Source organism: Temnothorax curvispinosus, unplaced genomic scaffold, assembly GCF_003070985.1.
Source record: "Temnothorax curvispinosus isolate PA1 unplaced genomic scaffold, ASM307098v1 QBEX01006981.1, whole genome shotgun sequence".
In the NCBI taxonomy this organism is placed as follows: domain Eukaryota; kingdom Metazoa; phylum Arthropoda; class Insecta; order Hymenoptera; family Formicidae; genus Temnothorax; species Temnothorax curvispinosus.
This window is the reverse complement of record NW_020216761.1, coordinates 183270-189269: the sequence shown is the minus strand read 5'-3', so window position 1 is coordinate 189269 and position 6000 is coordinate 183270.

The following is a 6000-nucleotide window of genomic DNA, read 5'->3' as shown; positions in this document are numbered from 1 at the left end:
TATACGGCTAGCTTTATCTAATCTGTACGTCAGGTTCAATCCCCCCTTGATATCGGAAAACGATCTCTTGTTTGCGGCTCATCCGAGAGAGTCCGAGAGAGTTTTTGGCAGGTGTGGCCCGAAATCGATAAAAATATCATATTTCACGAGAAGCGATAATTCCGCGGTGTATTGCGTTTTTGTCGACCTATGCTCAGTCATTGCGACAGCCACGATTACGCATTCTCGCGTAACAGCAATTGGAATATCTAATCATCGTTCTCCGTAATGACGGATAATTTCTAAATAATAAAGCGCGGATGAAATCATTCATCGAAACGTACCGTGTGTTAAAGTGCAGCTTTATCTGGCGGAGCCCGTAAGATAAAATTTATCTTTATTAAAAATTTTTTATATTTCTGTTAAGATAATATTCTCTAAATATGGAAGATTACTTATAACAATTGTCACAAAACATATGTTTTCCTTTTTATTTATAACATCAAAGAATCTAAGATTATTGCTGATTGCAATTCTTGATCGTTAATGACGATTTATACGTGACTTTCAGATATTTTTATCGCGTTGTGCTGTATGATATACTTTATAGCGTGGTATCGCGAGTATTTTTTCACTCTATGGTCTCTGGACCAAACTAAAGTGATAAGTTCGCGGATACACGCTCATAAATGGCTGCGATGTAACGTGTTAACGCGCGCTATGTGAAACAAGCCTTATATTCTCCATCGCAGCGACACGATATGATCAATGTACGTAAAAGGAAAATTTGCGCCGACGGCAGATGCACACGAGCGCGGCAATCTGACGCAAGTACGAAACTCCGTTGGATAATTCAATTATTTTCCAATCAGTGCCGAGTAATCTCGAGAATCGCAGATTACTCGTCTGTCGAATGAGCCGATAAATTGATGCTAACTTCTAAGATGCCGTTTCAGTGACGCGAATGTTCACGGAACGTGGGGTAATTATTCCACGTATTGTTTTTATTGTTTTTTGACGTAAGTGATTAGGATTAAGGATATTCTATACCAACAGAATACCATCGATGGATTTTCGTGTTGCGTCGCGACGTGCGAGAAATTACAAAACATTGCATTAATAACTTTTTGCAAGATGTGCGGAGTTCGCCTTCTAACTCTCATTTGTACAAAAAATAAATTTTTAAATGTGCTAATCTTTTCATTGCAAAAATTTTTTCTATTTTTTAAAATGTCAGATAAATAACAGAATTAATAAATTAATAAAGGTAATTATATCCCAAAGAAAAGTTTAAAAAAAAATCTGAAAAAGACAAGTAATTTGAGAAAATCATCATCATGAATTATGTCAATTTTTTACATATAATATGACTATTTAAAAATTAATAACTATTAGAAATATTATATATAATTTGTTTTATATTTTATTCGGATATTGGATTATGGCAAATCGTTTTATCGTCTGTCTACTTCCATAGATGTGGCTTATCGTCCAAGCAGCGTTAGGCAGAGATAAAAATAAAAAGTATTGGGTTGGCAAATAAGTTCGTTCGGTTTTTTGACTGGTTTTGAATGGAAAAAACCGAACGAACTTATTTGCCAACCCAATACATTTGATGCGAACGTGTCGCTAAACCCTAAACAAAACTGCTAGATATTATTCGATCGGAGATTCACTGTAGATTCAAGGCTGTTATAACGCCAGCTTGAGACCATTACATTTGGCACGATCATAGCTTGCAGCTGAATACTCACGTCATAATCTCATATCAATATTGAAGTATCGACCGGCAACTATAAATATTTAAATTGCGCCCATTTATCATCATACAAGTGATGAAAGCAAACATGTACACGATCGTGTAATTTTGCAGACAGGTAACTCGAACAACACAAAAAACTTCGCCGAACGCAGCGCATCGTTACATTGCGATAGAATAAACAATCAATAAAAAAAACGAATTATCGCACTAAGCGATAAAACAGCCAGTTAGATCTCACGTAGATAACTAACGATAAATAAATAAAGAAAGAAAGAGTCAACCATAGATTAGTATTTAATTAATAAAAATATTTTCGAGACGCGTGATACGCGTAGAAATCTTTTGCTAATTTTTTATAATTTTTCTTAAGAGGATAAGGTAATAATAGCAGTGATATCGTGAAGTCTTTACAGTATCGCGAATATATTAGAATACAAAAAGTAACAATTGATATCTGAAAAGTCTTATCGCGAGTCTCGTTTTCGCTCGGAAGTTTCCGGATTAACCGGTTCCTGTTTGCGATACTATCTAGATCTTTATCGCATTGAATACTAAAAAAAAGATAAAGAAACGACACGCGTAATGTAGAAAGAAATGTATTTTTTTTCTTAATTATGAGTTTGATGAAAGAAATCTTTGATATCTTCCTGTTTTCCGCATATTATTAAGTTAATAATATACATTTAATTAAATTTAAAATATCCAAGAATTAAATCCAAAGGAAAAAAAGCATCATTTTTTTTATCACTCACTGTAGTTAGTTTGTTAGTTACTATATGTTTTGTTTGTTTTAAAAGCATCTTGTCCTTTGTTTCAAAAACCTACTTTGCCAATCTATAATAATGCTGTTATTGTTGTTTACAAAATTCATGTTATATGAATTATTTGTATAGAAATACATCAACGTTTTTTAAACATCGAATAAAATCTAATGGAACGAAAAATTTTCGTTGAAAAGTAACTAATTTAGTAATTAGTTTAACTTGGAGATACAATCGCAGGTCGTGAGTGCTTAAATGAAATCTTAATGGAAATATCTTAAATAAACATAAACTGATATTCATTGACATCCTAATAATATACGAACAGTCACTTATTCTATCACCCGTTGTTTGAATTTGGCGAGTGTAAATGCATTATTTATGTTTTTCGTCCATTTCACGCTGAACATCCGCCAGATAAGTCATTTTTAACATTACGCTGATGCTAAGTGTTCTATGTAGGTATCGAATTTAAAACGTCTCGCTGATAAATCGAACGAGAAGCATAAATGCGATATCGTAAAGTATATTTTGAGATCCAATTATTTTTAGACTGGATGTGTGTGTTTCTGTGCTGTTTGAGCGCGATAAAATTAATTATGAATGTTTTCCTTCACTTAGTGTCTATTATAAATTTGAATATTTATTTGAATTCTTTCTATAGACTTTCTATACTTAGTTCACCATTGACGTAATCTAATTTGAAGTGTACGTGATGACAGCAAATTGACATTTCCGATTCCGATAATTCCAACATATTTGATAAGAAAAAGATAGATTCTAAATTTAACGTTAAATAAAAAATTACGTTATCTTATTGCTATTTAAAATTGAGGTCATTGATGGAAAAAGGGCACATAGGCTTACTAAATTTCATAAATCGTCTAAATCGATTCAGGTATGTGTTTTATATATATATAATTTAGACGATTTACGGAAAAAGGGCACAAGCCTATGTGCTCTTTTTCCATTAATGGCCTCAATTGCGTCATTTTTATAGTTATTTTATATAACATTTAATAACACACCGATAATCATCGTTACAGCCCAATACAGAATGCGGTTACAGTTTGACACTAAATTACGCGATTGATGAGTCTCCTATTGAAGCGGATTCAGGATCGTCCGAATATTTTGACGTGCGTTTTGTTCGTCCGTCACATCAATCGAGGATCGTGATCTCCGGCGCACGAGAAAATCCAATATTTTGTAATTGCACCCGCCGTGAGATACTCAGCCAATTATCTTTTTCTGTGCCAAGATAACGTTTGACACGCAGCACGCGTAATTTCGCGAGAATTAATGAGATTCTTACAGACAACGCCAGCGAGAAAAAATATCGAACGCTTATTTTGAAGAGCTGGCGCCAGAGAATACGTTAACATGCGTGTCTGTGCATATTAACATATATAATTAAAAGTGGTAGTCCTCGTTTGCGACGTCAGCTCATATCGATTCCGTAAACATGGCTCAGCGATAGAGCTGCAAATATTACACGCAGAAAAAAGATGTGCGTATCATTTTATCGTGCATATAAGACGTTTGCAACATTTCGCTTTTGAGATAGGAGCGATTGAACGATATGGAAGTATATGTTATATATCGTTATTGCAAATATGCCGCGCGATATCGGTAAAGATCGAACGATAAGTATAAAGTAACATACTAAAAAATCTCAAAACTTACATTCCTCTGGATCTCGGATACACAGAAATAATGAGAAATAATAAATACACAGAAATAACGACATTTTCTACGTCTAAATTTCCAAAAGTTTCCGAAACAGGCGAAACAGGGTGTATCGCGATATCAGAGGTATATATGATTACCCAGAATATTTAACAGGCGCATATTTGATAGGCACGTATTTGATGATCGGCGGATGACGACGAGATAATGTACAGTACATCGCGCGCGCGCGAGAAAGAGAGAGAGAGAGAGAGAGAGGGAATTTAGATATCGTGCGCGAGCATTGCGTAATGCGAAAATGTCAGGTCTTCAGATTAGCATAAGACAACAGTGGATGCAGCGCTGAAACGCCGCGGTCCAACGAGCGTGAGTCCGATGCATGACAAGAAAGCCACGAAACTAAGCCTGACGAGAAGCTTCATGAAATATCCACGTTGAACTTTTCTCTAGGTATTTGAAATTTAGTCAAGAAAATCAGTCAGACGAGCGATACGTTACGTTGCAAAACTCAAACTCCTCGTCTGCCAACACTCACACCATCTCCGTGAAAAGAAAAGAAAAAGAGCATATTTGATACTGTCTGCAATAAAAAAAAACAAAGCTTCCTCTATGAGGAAGCAAAAGAATATTTTTCTAATCGCACCTGATTACCAAACACTTCATATGACGCGAGACGTACGACAATAAATTCCAATCACCAATAATAAATTTTAATCGAACGTCAGTTACCATATCTTGCGCTTAACCTCTCGTTTACGTACATACATTTCCGTTTTGCATTCGTGAATCAACAGGATATAAAATGCAAAAGGAAGAAAAAAATAATAAGAGATTAATTACGCTTCGACGTTCGTCTGTCGATTAACTCTTACATCATTTATATGTATCGTTAGTCCAATGATATGCTGGTGCGTCAATACGCTCTCTTTTTTTTTACATCGACACTGCGAATTATACCTGACAGGTTCGGTATAATCGAGATTGGGTAGCGGTGAGATCTTTCATGCTGCCGAAATTTCCCCGTCATCGCGCAGTGGACGGTCTTGAAAAACCGTGATAAATATCATCGCGGACGTATCGCTCACTACGTTAACACCGTGAAATACATCATAGAAATGTGAGATGCTTGTTAAGTCTCGTTCCAGGTGGCTCGTTACCGCCAGTAGCTCTATGTCAAGTATCGTATAAGTTAGTCTCGAGGCGTGACACTCGCGTAATACCGCGTGAAGGAGGGAAGAATTATGAAAGGATGAAAAAGAAAAAGAAGTGGTTGAGAGAAAGAGAGATACGTCGATCGCGAACCGTTATACGATTCCGAGCTATTTTACCATATTGCTCTCTTGAACAGTTAGAAATTTAAAGAACAGTCTTAAATCTCTCCTTTTTAATATAGCAACATATATGATAAAAAAATATTTCATTATTCAGTTATTCACACTTTTAGAGTGGAACTTATTAATTTATTTTAAGAATACCAAAAATGTACTTCCGTTATCCGAGAAGGGGATATTTTTTCCTGTCAATTTTATTTATATTTCATTATATACGATGTGGTTGCAAGTTTAGCGCGGATTCTTCTCGTCAACAAATCGATAAAACTCAGAAGAATCAATTTAGCGATGCATGCCTCGTGCTGTATGAATAAGCAATAGTATATGTCAATCCATTCGTCGCCTGCTGGGAATAGCAACAAGTAGCTGCGTGCCATAAACTGAAAATACTGATGCGCGTGGAACTGCATAGACAATGCGTCGGCTTGACGCACATGTTTGTGCACGCAATTCCACGAATTGTTATTACATACAAAAA